Here is a 14,993-nt window from a genome sequence, read left to right on the forward strand (position 1 = left end):
TTTAACAACCATGAAAAGACTACAATGGATTCAGAACTTGGCTGCCAGACTACTCTTGCATATCAAACCGCAATACCACATCTCACCTGCCTTGAAAGCCCTGCATTGGTTACCGGTTGCCAGAAGATCCACGTTCAAGCTGCTTTGTATCAACCACATAGCAATACATGGAATGGGACAGCTTTTTATCAGGAATAAAATCAACAAACACATTTAACAAAGGAACCTCCGTTCTAAAAGGGCACCTAGCCTCAAAATCCCTAGATACAAGAAAAAAGACATGGGTGGCACATTCTTCTGTGTTCAAGCAGCCAAACTATGGAACTCCTTACCCTCCAACATAAGCTCCACTGACAGCCACCTTATCTTCAGAAAACGACTCAAGAATTTGCTCTTCCCCACATAAGCACCATACGCAAACAGAAATTTACTGCATATCCCTCTGCATATAAGCATTTATTTTCACTATAGATATGTACCTATCTTTGTGTATTGCTTTGTATAAACATGTACAATAATTATGTCGTTAAAAAAAATAAAAAAAAGTACAATAACACTTGAAAACTGGAGTTTACGTGGTGCATCTTTGGTCTACATGTACTTGCTACCATTGTGCATCTATGTACCTTCCATGTACTTGAATCTGTGTGTTGGTTACTTTTCTCCTGAAAAAGCATATCCAATGTCCTACCCTAGTTCTCATCCTGTACCTCTATCAATATCTTTAATCTAGATATACTTACCTCCTTTATGCATCTATATACTTTCAATGTACTTCTGGATCTATATATTTATCACTTTCTTCTAATTTTGCATTTCAAATGCACTACCCTATTTCTCAACCTATACTCTCAATATAACTTCTAGCCCAACTTTCTGACTCATCTCATGCTTCTTTCAACTACTCTTTTCAATGCACTACCCTATTTCTCAGCCTATAAATCTATCAACATATCCTCTACATCCACTCTCTCATTTATCCCAAACCCCACACCACTACTATGATCCCCAAAATAACCCTTGCTAGACTGTCCCCTACTCTACCTCCCTTGCATCATCTGATACCACTTTTACTATACCGATCCCCCACAAACAAACCCTTCTAAACTCTTCCCTCTGACTCTTCCCCTCCAAACCCCTTTTTACTCATCCAAAAGCCTCCTCCTGCTGCTATGACCTAAAAAACGAAATATCCAAATCCTTCACTCTTCTATCCCTCCACTATCCTTTTCAATCAAAATAACAGACTAACATGTTCACTTCCCAAATTCCATGTGCCACTAAACTAATTCCCCACTAATCGTTTATGGGTTCCAGAGTAGTGTGCTACTCACCAATAAAGCATTTCAACACTCCATCAGGGTTACAAGCGCTATATAAATGCAAACCTTTTTCACTTTCTACCCCTCCCCAACCCTTCTTAATCCAAATAACTGACTAACATATCCACCACTCAAATTTCTTTCATGTTTCACCATACTAATTCAACAATAATCCTTATGGGTTCCAGAGTAGCGTGCTACTTGACAAAAAAGTGCTTCAAAACCCCACCAGGCGTAGCAAGAGCTATATAAATACAAACCTCTTTCCCTCTTCTATCCTGCCGCCTACCCTTCTCTATCCAAATAACCGAATAACATATCCACCACTCAAATTACTTCATATTTCACTATACTAATTTTCAACACTAATCCTTTATGGGTTCCGGAGTAGCGTGCTACTCGCCAGAAAAGCGCTTCAACACCCATCAGGGGTAACAGGTGCTATTTGAATGCAAACTTTCTTTCCCCTTCTATCCCTCCACTATAATTCTCACTCCAAATAACTGACTAATATCCGCCACTCAAATTACTTTCATATTTCACCATACTAATACACCACTAATCCTTTATGAGTTTCCAGAGTAGTGTGCTACTCGCCAAAAAAAGAGCTTCAACACCCCATCAGGGCGAACAAGCGCTATACAAATACAAGCCTTTTTTCCTCCTCTATCCTTCTGCTATCCTTCCAAATCCAAATAACTGACTAACCTATCCACTAGTTAAAATTAATTTCATATTTCACTATACTAATTCAATACTAATCCTCTATGGGTCCCGGAGTAGCCTGCTACTTGCCGAAAAATGCCTTGTCAGGGGTAGTAAGCGCTATATAAATGCAATTGCAATTACAAAAAACAAATCATTCATGTTAATAAATCCCTTTACAATTTGTACATTTTCCTATCCTCCTGAATACAAGGCACGCAATAAATATGCAGTATTACCGTAAGTGAATTCAAACCCAAGGTGATTGTTTCAATACCAAGCATGTCCTATTATTAGTAACTCTTTATTCTTTTGTGGACTAAGATTCTGGGAGTCCTACTAGAAACTGGACCATTTGATAATCTGGTTAAATTACCTGGTCAACCAAGAACACAGACTTGAGTTGAAGGAGGCAGTAATCGTATTCTGGGGCAAATTTATGGCAGGTACCCAAACTCATGTTGTGGATCATTGTTCTTCAGCAAATATAAACAAACTGGAGTGTAGTCGTGGGGAGCAGTGTGGCTCTACTCTCATGAAGTGAAGCGAAAGACAATTTGCCTATATTCCTTTGAATCATTGCAATATATAATAACACCATTGGTGCTTCACTTTGCAATTACAAGAGAGGACAAACACCTACAAATCAGTCTGTCTCCAGTCCAAAAGGATAACACTACTCTAAACTGCTAGGCCATGTACACACTTTACATAAAGAAGCAAGTACAAGTGCATTTTTGTTAAGAATAGCATCAGGATTGAAGTGTAGCTTATGTTCTGAGACATCAGATTTGTAACAACCAAAGATTATTTGAGTATCATCTTTCTTCATTCTTTTGAGTTAAAAATGTTTCTTTTTGGGAGACCCGTGTAGAACGCATTCAAGTATTTGAGGCTTGGGGTCAACATGGCCGTATTTATAGAAATGTTCTAAGTGATATGTATTAAGGACAGCCCCCTGATTCAAGTGGAATAAAGTATGGTACATAGTTACTATGATTGGGGGAGTGAAGGAAAGTTCTCAATCAAACAGCACATCTTGGTTGTGTATCTTCTGCACTGGTGTGGAGAATAGCCTTACAGAGTCTTTCCATGTGGTCAGATAAGTCCACTGGGAATTCCTGATGAACTCCCAATAGAGGAAACAAAAACAGCTCTTCGATTGTCTCTTCAACAGTTTTCACACGGTGCCTTGGGCACAAGCTCATTGTTACAGGGGCAAAAAGCAGCAAATGTATGTGTATTTGTAAGAATGTGCCTCTTTTTCCATGGTCACCCCCATTTTGAGTGGCCTAATGATACTGGTTTTATTGTCTCTGTGCAGGGGAACACTGTTAACCAAGCTCCAGTACATGTGCTCTGACCACTAAAACATGTCGAAATTGGCCAACTCCTAATTGGCATTTTTTGAAAGTTAAATTTCATTACTTGAAGCTCCTGAAGGCTAATTTGCATTAGCTCTCTAGCAGTGGCCCAGTGAGTGCTTAACCCTGATAAGGTGTGAAAACTGCTTCCAAAGCATAGACAAATACTTGTGTATGGGGAGGTGTTTCTGTTCCTCTGGAAGGAAGACCAGTTGGGTTGTGCCCGGGAATTTATTTTACTTCAAAGGGGCCTCATCAGTCACAAGTAAATGTAAGATGACGCATAAGCAGACCCCTTCTTTTGTCCTCCCAGTCAGGCAGGCACTAAATCCAGTTGGGGAACAGTTGCTCTCATAACTCGTTTGGAGTGACCAGAGAGAAGAAGCCGCCTATTACCCTGACCACTCCTGTGGGTGGGCACACACTATGTACAATGGGAGAAGGGTTTCTCCATCTTGGAGTTAGTGAGGGAGGGGCACTGTGGGATTGCTAGCAGGAGGGCACACAGGAACTGCAGCAATACTGAGTAGGTGTACCCTATTGGCTAGGTAGGGGGGAGGAGTCACCCTAACCTACAGTCTAGTTCCAGAAATAAATATGACATCCCAGGACACCTAGTTCAGAACACTGCTGAATTGGAGGAAGAGCAGTACTGGACCTGCTGTCTATTACCTGAGAGAAGCCCTGAAGAACTGAACCAGTTTTCCTCTTGTAACCAGGACAAAGAATTTGACTTCCAAGGTTCATTTGACATGCCTCCTCTTTGGTTATAGGGACAGAAGAAGCTACAAGAGGCCTTTTCCTGCAACTCCCGGCTAACCAGCTTCAACTGGACCTGACCTGAACCCTACTGGTGGTCTCTGCTGATGGGAGTCTTTAATCCAAAGTGCTGTTCCTGAGGTCCTGGGACACTTGGATGTGTCTAATTGGGCTGCTCCTACCATCTCTGATAAGCTGAGGATGGGAGGACCTGGATAAATCTGTGAAGCCAATCCACCCAAGGTGCAACCACGCTGGGCTGAAGAAACAAGGTTTCACCCGCTCTGAGCTTTTCTGCAGCAGCAAATCTGTTTCAGCTGGAAGTCAGCAAGAAAGTATCCAGCCGTGTGGAGCCCCCGTCGAATATGTCTTGCGGCCTTGCTCCGCAGTAGGATTCTGAGCTCCGAAAAAGAGACTGAGTCTGAAGTTATAAATCTTGACAGGGCGAAAGCGCCAAAAGTATCCGTAAAAATCAAAAGGGAATGAATCATGTGTTATGGGGTGTCAGGGTCTATGAATGGTGTTCAAAGGCCCTCATTCAGTCTAACTGGTTAATAGCTGTATATCTTGGTTCTCCGCTTAAGGCAGTTAGGTGAGTAGTTTCATCATTGGGTCATTTTCTGTCTGAGTTTTCTGTTTTCCCCGCGGCCAACTTTCCTCCTGCTGGAGGGAGACCATCTGGTTCTGTGACCACCGTGATTAATGCTTGAAAAAGTGTGGTAAAAAGTGTAAACTTAAAAATACCTCCAATTCTGTATAAAGTGTTTTATTGTGTTTCAATAGCAGGTGCTGTGGTGTGTTAGTGGTCCAGTGCACCTATGTAATTTAAAATCTCAGTGGTACACATGTTTCAGCCCTTTATTGTCTCTGTGGATCGTTGGGCTTTCATCAAGACCGAGAAGAAGCAGTATGGAATTAGAACACTCTTGGTAGGTAAGTTAAGTCACTCACCTCTCTTCGTCACAGAGTATGTTGACTTTGATTGTGACGTCATTATAGCTTTTGATGATACCTATAACTTCTTGGATGTTTTGCCGTTATTTCTCTTGTTACCTGGCCATAAGTATCCTGACTGTCAAAGGACTTCTCTGGTGCAAAATTTGGATTCCTCCGGTTTGGAGCTTTTCCTGTCAAAACAAATGGATTCACGGGGACATCATCTCATGCCTATCCAATGTTGTGAAGCCTTTATTGGATATAGCCTACTGCCATACCCAGCTGAAGGAATTTGACTTCCATAAAAAAAGACTAAGACCAAAGGTAAAACTTCCAACCAGGTCAAACCATGTTGGTATATCTGACCCGTGCTCCATCAAGGCCAGCCTGAATTGCACCCAGGTCCGAATCTACCACAACCATTGTCTTTCATTCGTGCTGAGTCATGCGTGACACCTAAGCTAGTAGGGTTGGTTTTACGGATTAGAGTGCGATTCGCTAGATACAGTTCATAAGACAGGATGAGAACCAGGAGGGATTCCAACAAATAATGCAAGGCTCTGTGGGTGCAAATAAAGGCCAAAACCAAAAGCACAGTTGCTTTTAGAGGCACTGTGAGAGTCCGAGCAATGCAGTTTACTTCATGTCATTTGCATTAGGTTAATTTACATTGCCCGGACCCATGAACGTGCACTTCAACCAGCTTTTCCAGCAGGGAAGTCTGTGTGTAGTGCCAGCCTGCAGGGCCTCCTGGTACTATAGCAGGCAGGGGCTACACAAAAACTTCCCTGCTGTAAAAGTTACTTTGAAGATTACTGTCAGACGCCAGCAGGTGCAATTAACTTAATGTAAGTATCATTTTGCTAATCACATTGTCCAGCCCATCATGGTGCTGAACAGTTTAAGAATTCTTCATTACACACATTTCTCACAGCATTATTCACAAGTGAAGAGACATTGTTACCTGGTGTTTAGCAATAACATTTTGGTTGTGTGTAAGACTTTTCAGTGCAAAATCCAAATATAAGTCATTTATCAGACTGCTGTTGTCAATTTCCACGGATGTTGAGTAGTAACTGCGGTTTCCAGGCCTTGCTGATGCAGGGTATTCTTGAGGTCTGTCTACACTGGGTCAAACTCTTCACAATGACACTGGATTTTGTTAGTAGAGGAGTGACCATTGCATGTGTCCAACAATCAGGAACAATATTGATTGGCAGTGGAGCAGGGACTGGATTATTTATTTGGGGGACCCTGTGCAGTGAGCCCTAGGTTGTCTATGGGCGAGGCATCTGAAAGAGAGAACCTCGATGATGTCAATTTTATGAGCCAAGTGATTACACAGAGAAGAGTGTGGCTTGATTTGTTTGCTGGTGGGACGTGGGAGGAGGGCATTTGCATGATTTGTCATTTTGGTGTCAATATTACTTCTAAAGGAGACTAGGTTCTCACTGAGCTCATTGAAGGGGGACTGTCATTTGTGTTGATTGTGGGTCCACATATCCGTTGTATATTTAGAAACTACTATTGAAGGACATCTCCGAATTTGTGATCTTGGCTTTAAAGTGCGCCATTTTCTAATTTATAACCATAGCCGTGTGTCTGGCGCTCAGTGCTGTCTCATGTCTCATGTGCAATGAGCTAGTTCTTTCCAAGAGCGCTCTCTTTTTGTTTGCGATTGGTAATTTAGTTAAACACAATTATTTTCTAATTTATGATGAAGCTGCAGTATGAGTAGTGGTATGCAGTGTAAAATATACAATAGTTTTTTTAAATTTACATGATGTTGCAACCACAGTTCTCTGTAAGATGCACGCATGTGCGGCTTCTGTGTTAATGCTGCATAGTCATTTGAAGCATGCACAATTACAATGTTTGAAACTTAATAAAATGTTTAGCTGTAAAAAAATGTCTTTTTGCAGGGGCGTAGCTTCAGAGGGGGTTTTCAGCGTGTCACCCCCCTCCTAATTTATTTGTGCATTTTTATAAAGCGCGGACATTACACGAAGGTGTCAGAGCGCTGTACAATAGAGCCAGTTACATTACAAAGGAACCGTGGAACACTATAAAACATTGGAAAGAAAAACAGTAGTGCTGTACAATAGAGCCAGTTACGTTACAAAAGAACAGTGGAACACAATAAAACATTACAATAATAATTTTATTTATACTAAATTTAATACATCTAATACATTTATTCTCTAATAAATAATTGGGTACAGATGCTTTGACATGGTTGGATGTTTTTTGTATTTTATTTGGGATTTTTTCATACAGTTACAGACAAAAAAACACACTTGTATCTGTTTGGAAGGTCTAAAAATGGCTATTTTGCAACATTTGAGCTTTAAGTACCCCTAACAAGCCACTCTCCTCCTCCTCTCCACAGCTTCATAAGCCACTCCCCATGCCCTGCTTTGCATACAATGTTCTTTACGCTGTGTGATGTTGGAAAATCTGAAGTTCACACCCCTCCCCCCTTCCCCCAAAGCATCGCCCCCCTCCAGCTGCCTCACAACGTCAGTAAAGGAAAAATAAAACGATAATAAGCAGGTTTTATTTTCGTTTTATTTTTCCTTTCCTGCCCAATCTTTGGGGCGGGGTCATGGGGGATGACAAGAGGAGTGGTCGGTACTGCTCTCAGTGCTCATGTAGGTTTGGCCAGCCGTCTCAGGCCAGCCAATCCGTCATGTGCGTTTAAGCATGCATGAGATTGGCCTCAGGACAGTCTGGGAGCCTGCGAGGAGAGGAGCTGAAGAGCACAACGCAGCCAGCTGCAAGTAAGTTTCAGTTTTTTTTATTTTTCTGCTCCATGACCCCTATGCCCCCTGCCCGGCCACCCCACCACAAGTACACTACTGATGGACAGACACTGTTCCAAACGGCGCATTTCCCTTAATTTCGGGTATTAAAATTAAAAAAAAAACTATGAAACAATGCAGATTCAGCAGGGCTAGTCTCAAGAGCTTATCACGGGCAAAGTTGAGTTACAAGTTTCGATTCTGAATTCGCAGCCATTTTTTGTGGGTGCCACAGCAAAGAAGGAAATGCACTCTTTGGTGGAGATCACTTCAAAATCTATGATAGTTTGTATATTGATATTGATAAGTAACCTTGTTTACTGAATGTGTGCCCTTTCAAAATGTTCTTTGTATGAACAAAGAGGTGTTCACCAATGCAACCTTGCTGGAAAATGGGAGATTGCATATATAATGCAGGATTTAGTGTTTTAGCAATAATACAGTGGCTCACAGTGCTTACACTGCATTGCAGCTTCTAATTTAACAAGCATTGGCTAAGCCAATAGGTCTTGCATTTGAGACCCATTGGCTTTGCCAATGGTTTCAGCCATGCTGTACAGCAAAAGGTCAGTTTTCAGAAATCTGACTTTAATGAATTGCAGAAAAGAGCATGCCAGGTTATATATTCTGGAGCTGGATGGGTGTCCTAACATTTGCTTGAAAGGCATTTTCTGTCCAAACCTTCAATAATTTGCTGCTCACAAGTGTTAAAATGATCATTTGACCAATTATCAAGTTTCACAGAAAAACAAATTAAATACAGCTAGGTTGAGTTACCTAGATTACTAAAAAGCAGGCATATTTGTTGAAATGTCTACCATATAACCTGCTAGCAATCACTAAGACATAACGACTATTGTACTGATTCAGTGAAAACAGTGAGCAGTGCCCAAGACATTCTGTGGGTAAGCATGACTTGGTTGAATTCCCTGTAGATAATAAAACAGAGTTGACAATCTTCATTTGTTGTATGTACAAGTTTTCTTCCATTTCCTGTTCTCAGACTACTAGAAAGACAGGTTTTGTCAATAAATGTCTATGATGTCCATCTATAGCTACCTGCTGTGAAGCTTGCTGCATGGCGACCGTTAACTCAAAGACTGCCTGCAAGGGTCAAGTGGTTGTATGTTCCAACTACAATCAAAGGTCAAACACAGGGAATTTCACTGCAAAGAATCTCTAACAACTACTTGTTGAGAAGCTCATGGTCAGCGTCAGCAGACCTAGCATGTCCCAGTACAAACACAAAATAACTAGCAAAGCAACCACAGAATGATAGACTACTTTTATAGACAATATTAATGCTTAAGAAATGTTGTCAGTCCTTCCTCCTGAATTGTGTAAAGAATAGATGTGCAAATGTTAGAAATGCGTTTTTTGGTAGGCAGAGTATTCACCCTATCCAAGCAGGAGCCACATTCCAAGTCAAGGTAAGTCACTACACAGCCTAAATTATCCTGTGCTCACCCTTTGGTAGCTTGGCACAGAGCAGTTTGGCTTAACTTAAGAAGCAGTGTATGAAGTATTTGTGCAACACTTAAACAGTAAAATAGTGAAAAGACCACAGAAATACTCCACAACCGGTTAGAAAAATAAAGTATGACTTTATAAATAAAACAAGACAAGAATGACGAAGATCCAATATGTAGGAGTTGAGATATGAATGCTGAAAGAATAAATGTCAAAGTAGTGCTTTGGAGCAAATAACACTTACAGGGTTAACTGGATGCACTGGACTGGGACAAAGTCAAAAGAGCAGGCCAACTACAAGGGAGTGTGGGATGGATACAGGGACCTACTTAGAACTGCTGAACAAAAAGTCTTTCATTCTAGGTTTGTGTTGACAGAAGTGGGGTGCAATCCAGGGATGCTTCGGTGATCCCCAATGCGGCAGTGGTGATGCAACAAGGGCTGTGAGCGAAGCGTCGGTCCCAGAGTGCAGCAGGTCCAAGTGCGATGCAGCGGCTCTTAGTACGATACACCCATCCAATTCCAGTGGCAGTTGACGATATGTCGATAACACTGCAGCAGGCACCTAGGTCCGCGTCCAAGGGTCCTGGACTACGTTGGCACCTATTGGCTAGACAGGCTCAACAACAGATGAGCCAAGGGTTGGAAAGGGAGAGTTCTAAGTCTTTTGTGTCCCTGAGACTTAGGGAACAGGAGGTAAGCCAGCAAGCCCTTGGAGTCACTCTGGGTTCAAGTGATGCAAGTCCAGTCCTTCTCACCCAGGCAGAGAGGGAGTGGCAGCAGCAAGGCAGCACAGCAAGACAATAGTTCAGCTAACAGCAGATCGAGCAGAGTGGCAGTCCTTTAGTAGCACATAGGTTCCCTTCTTACTGGCAGAGTCGTCACAGGTCCAGAAGTGTAGAGAATTGATAGGATCAGAGACCCAGTACTTTTACCCATAGGTGCCTTTGAAGTTGGGGGGGACTTCCAAGCAGGGTCCTTGAAGTGTGCAAGGTCCTTTCTTCTCAGCCTTGGCTCCAAACTGTTGGTATGTAGTAATAAGCCCTTTTTGTGGGGTCAGCCCACTACCTATTGAAGTGTAAGTGTCAGCCCTTCCCTCGCTTCCTACCCAGGAGGAGCCATCAGAATGGACATGTATGTAGATGAGTACTCACACACACCTAGCCTGCCAGTGTTTGTGGCTTGCTTGAAGGAATGTGCAAAGTGTATCTGTCAAGCACCCCAGAAATGTGTTGGAGGCAGGCTGGAAGGCACATAAGGCTAGCAGCAAAGAAATGCCCACTTTTTAAGAGTGGAATTTCTAAATTACAAATGTTAAATTCAACTTTACCAGTAAAGAGGATTCATCACTGCCATCGCAAAGATATGAAACACAATGCAGCTATACCTTTCTGATCAGGAATTACAGCTTAAAATTGTATTAAGGAATTCCTAATGTCACCCTTTGAGAGAAGTAGGCCTCACAGTAATGAAAACAAATTGAGTTGTTCGTCTCTACCAGGACATGTAAAACTTAAGAGTATATGTCCTACATTTGACTTACACTGGACCCTGCCCTTAGGGCTACCTACGGCATATCTTAGGGGTAACAGGTGTAATAAAAGGAGAGTTTAAGGCTTGGCAAGTAGCTTTAAATGCCAAGTCGAAGTGGTAGTAAACTGCACATGTAGGCTCTGCAATAGCAGGCCTGAGACATGGTTAAGGGGCTACTTATGTGGGTGGAACAATCAGTGCTGCAGGCCAAACAGAAGCATTTAATTCACAGGCCCAGGACCCATGCAGTGCACTTTACTAGAGATTTAAAAGTAATTTAAATATGCCAATTGGGGTGTACCAATATTACCATGTTTAGGGGAGAGAGCACAAGCATTTTAGCACTGTTTGGCAGTGGTAAAGCCAGCAGAATTTGATGTCAGAAATATAGAGGGAGGCAGGCAGGCAAAAACTTGGGGGAAGACCACCCTAAGGCTGTCAGGTCTGACAACGATGTTGCAAAGATTTTTTCCCATCCTTCACAGATGTATTTACTTTATCTCATGTGTGTGAAAACTGAGAGTATTTTGCTTGTTTATGTCTCACATATCTTTTTTTATCAATTCGTGACATGAAGCAGTTATTGTTCTTTTTCCGCGGAGCACCATTCTGCATAGAGCAACTCTGAAGAAAGTAGACTTGCAAAGAAAAACCTTTTTGTACGTTTTCCAGCTAGGCTTTCTTCGGTGAGAGTGAAAATGATTTTACTCTGTAGAGGCTACGATTCTACAATGCAGAAGAAACTGTCAGGTGGAGGCAAAGAAAAGAAGCATTGACAATGTCACATATAGGTATGGCATGAAATGGTAACCATTGTAAACCTTGCCATGCATAATTCTGCATTTATGCATGCCTGTGTTTGCGTTTGCGAGTATATTAAAGGCGGATCTAATGGCTTTGTGATGTGACTATGCAAGAAACCATGGCCTCTTTGGTGGAATGCACCTTGAAAGGAACAGCCATGCACCAAACAATACCTGGCAAAGACAGTTGAGTAACTGAACCTAGAAAGTCCAGAGATTAAGGGGGATATGTACAATGAAGTGACGGAGCGTGTCAATAGCCTCCTGGGCTTAACGACACGCTCCGCCACTTTGTAAATGCAAGGCTGCAGCATATTTACAAGAATGTGGTGCAACCTAGTGTTTCCCCCTGCGATGGAGCTAACAAAACTTAGCGCCAATGCAGGCACCCTTGCACCAGAGTGCAAGGGTGTCTGTGTGCAGGGGAAAATGGGTTATGTGTAGGAAGGTGTCCCTTCCTGGACATAAACAATCCTAAAATGCCATTTTGTAACTTTCATGTGTACTGCTTCATACAGCACACATGAAAGTTACAAAATGCCATTTTGTAAAAGGTGTGTTTATGTACAGGAAGGGATACCTTCCTGTATATAAACAAACCATGGCATTTTGCTTTTTTCATGTGTGCTGCACAAGGCAAAGGGACGTTCCCGTGGTGATAGGGGCTTGTACATATGCCCCTAAGTTTATGAACCTTATCTTACAGGGTGGCCTCCATCTTCAAAATTTTTCAAAATGTTTTCAAAACTTGTATTGTTTCTCTGATTCAATTATAGTCTGACACATCTGTACAGTGAGTTAACACTAGAATACACTAAATGCAAGATAGTTTGGCAGACACTATAATAGTACTTTGGACTTTATCAAAACGAGGTTAAAGAAGAAGAGCAGGTGGAATATGGAGTTGGTGGTAAGAGAATAAAAGACATAAAAAAGAGGAACATGAGAAGGCTGATGGAGTGGTTTTGGCGCGTTAAAACAAGGTTTTTTTTGCAGTTTTATATAGAGCGAACTTGACCCGGAGGTATCAGAGCGCTTTACATGAGCACCAGTTGCATTACAGACCGACACATTCATTTTTAGGCATTGGAAGATTAACTGATTTGCCCAGAATCACGGGATGTTTGAACCTCCCGCCAGGGTTCAAGAGAGAGAAACAATAGAAGCAAGAAGAAAAGTTAAAGAGAAGACAGTGAGAGAGATCTAACGAGACAGACACAATGATAGAGTGAAAGAGAGACAAGAAGAGAGATGTCTAGCCAGAAAGTGTGCTAGAGATTAAGACATAGATAGGGAGAGATTGAAACGGTCCAGCCAAAATTCATACCAATGCTGTACACATGCCTGCAGATTAGTGCCTCAGGCTCAGTAGCCAGGTGAGCTACCTTGCTTTTAGTGGGGAATTGTGGCTAGTTGGACAGCATCACTGCATCTTCCTGAGGCCTTTCTCTGCAGTGATGAGTATCCATCACCAAGGCTACAGCGATACACTGGTGGAGCAGCAGTCTCCGTACTTCTTTGCATTGCAAATGAGAAACGGGTGCAGAAGTAATGCAGTCTGAGAAATTGCCTAGAGAAAGGGGAAATCATAGCGCTGGTGCATGCATACTTTGTCTCCTAGTGGATAGAGAGGATACAGGGTAAGACACTGTTGTGGAGAGAGGGTAGAAGTTCACTTTGCCTTTCATAAGGGCCTCACCAGGGCCTGGAACAGCCTATGCAAGTCAGCGCTAGTGTGGTTGGCAATTCCAATCTGGATCAGCATGGCGGACCTATCACACTCTTAAAAGCGATAGCCATTTTATGGATTAGGAAGCACACATAAACTCACATTAGAAATCCACATATTTCCCTTCCCAATCCAACTGATCAACTCTGTATACCATACATAAAGTACAGTCTGGGACACCTTTGGAAATGAGTACCCTATTGCACACAACCCAATCCTGAGACAAGCAAATCTATCACAAGATCAGCCAATAAGGATTCAAATGGCAGAAGGATGACGGCAGATGCATCTGAGTTCAAGGCCTCAAACATTCTGGAATTCCATAAAACCATAAGTGAAGAGAGAACCCAACCTTGAAACTCCTAATAATTCAAATAAGTTCAGCTGATAAATTAACAGACAAGAGTTGCATCCCAAAGGAAATGTCGACCGTCACTGCTGCATTCAGATCTTGACTATCCCACCAAACTGTCACAACTACCAAGGCACATTGATTACATAAAAGGAGCAGAAGAAACCGCTGTGAAGAAGACCACAAGGAATCTAACTCTTTTGTTATGTGATGAAGGCCCAAAGGAGACGCCACCTCACTCTCTGATCCTGCTCTACCTGCCGGCATCACACCAGTCTTTATTTCCAACATGTACCCCTCACTGACTAACCTCTTATTGTGCTAACCGTGCACCTTATGCGTGTGGCAAGGACCTTGTACCAATAAGATGCCGTGCTGACTCCCTATTCCCACTACTGATGTATAGTGTCCTGTAAAGAATGCTGAAAGGTGCTGCTCTCATGCCCTTCTGAAAATTATAGTGAAATTGATAAAGCCTGTACTAGCACAGTGCAAAGTGGCACAGATCAGCATATGCTTTTTACTATTCAGCCAAAAGCAGCATGTTTGAAACCAGAGGAGGAAGAAACCAGCAGCAGGCAAACCTTTGCAGATATGGAGCAGCTTTCCCCCTTGCACAATGCAGTGCAGTATATTTAGACGCTGAGCTGCATCAGGGGAACAATTGGTAAATCTGGGCCCTAGAGTCCTCACACACTCCTGTGAGTAGATGCTACAAAATAAAATGTTGCCTTAATTATCGGATTCCCTGGAGTTATATATATTTGCCTCTAGCTTGATCTTTTATTGTTTCTTTCGGAGAGATGTATTTTTTAAATATATATATTTTTATATATATTGTTGGAATATTCATAAAAACACTCATGGGGCTACCACAGTGATGTTACCTTTTTATATTTAGATGCATTGCCTAAAGAAGTGATTAATTATTGTTCAAAGATTAGACATTTGTTATTATTACCAGTCAAGCAAGTCTTATCAACAGGTCTTTTTGCTATGTTTCTTCACTGTAAGAGGGCACCTAGGACCTTACCTAAGTGAAGGCAAGTGACTGCATAACATTGTGCCTCTGGTATTAGGCGGTCCGACTTCAACTGGTGTGGCAAAGACTGTGCCTTCACCATGCCAAATTTACAGCGGCTTGCACAACAAACTCTGATCAATCATGAAAATCGGAAACCACGCTTCGCTAGTTGGACTAGAATCCAATGTCAGTACA

This window comes from Triturus cristatus, chromosome 4_1 (assembly GCF_964204655.1).
Source record: "Triturus cristatus chromosome 4_1, aTriCri1.1, whole genome shotgun sequence".
Classification (NCBI taxonomy): domain Eukaryota; kingdom Metazoa; phylum Chordata; class Amphibia; order Caudata; family Salamandridae; genus Triturus; species Triturus cristatus.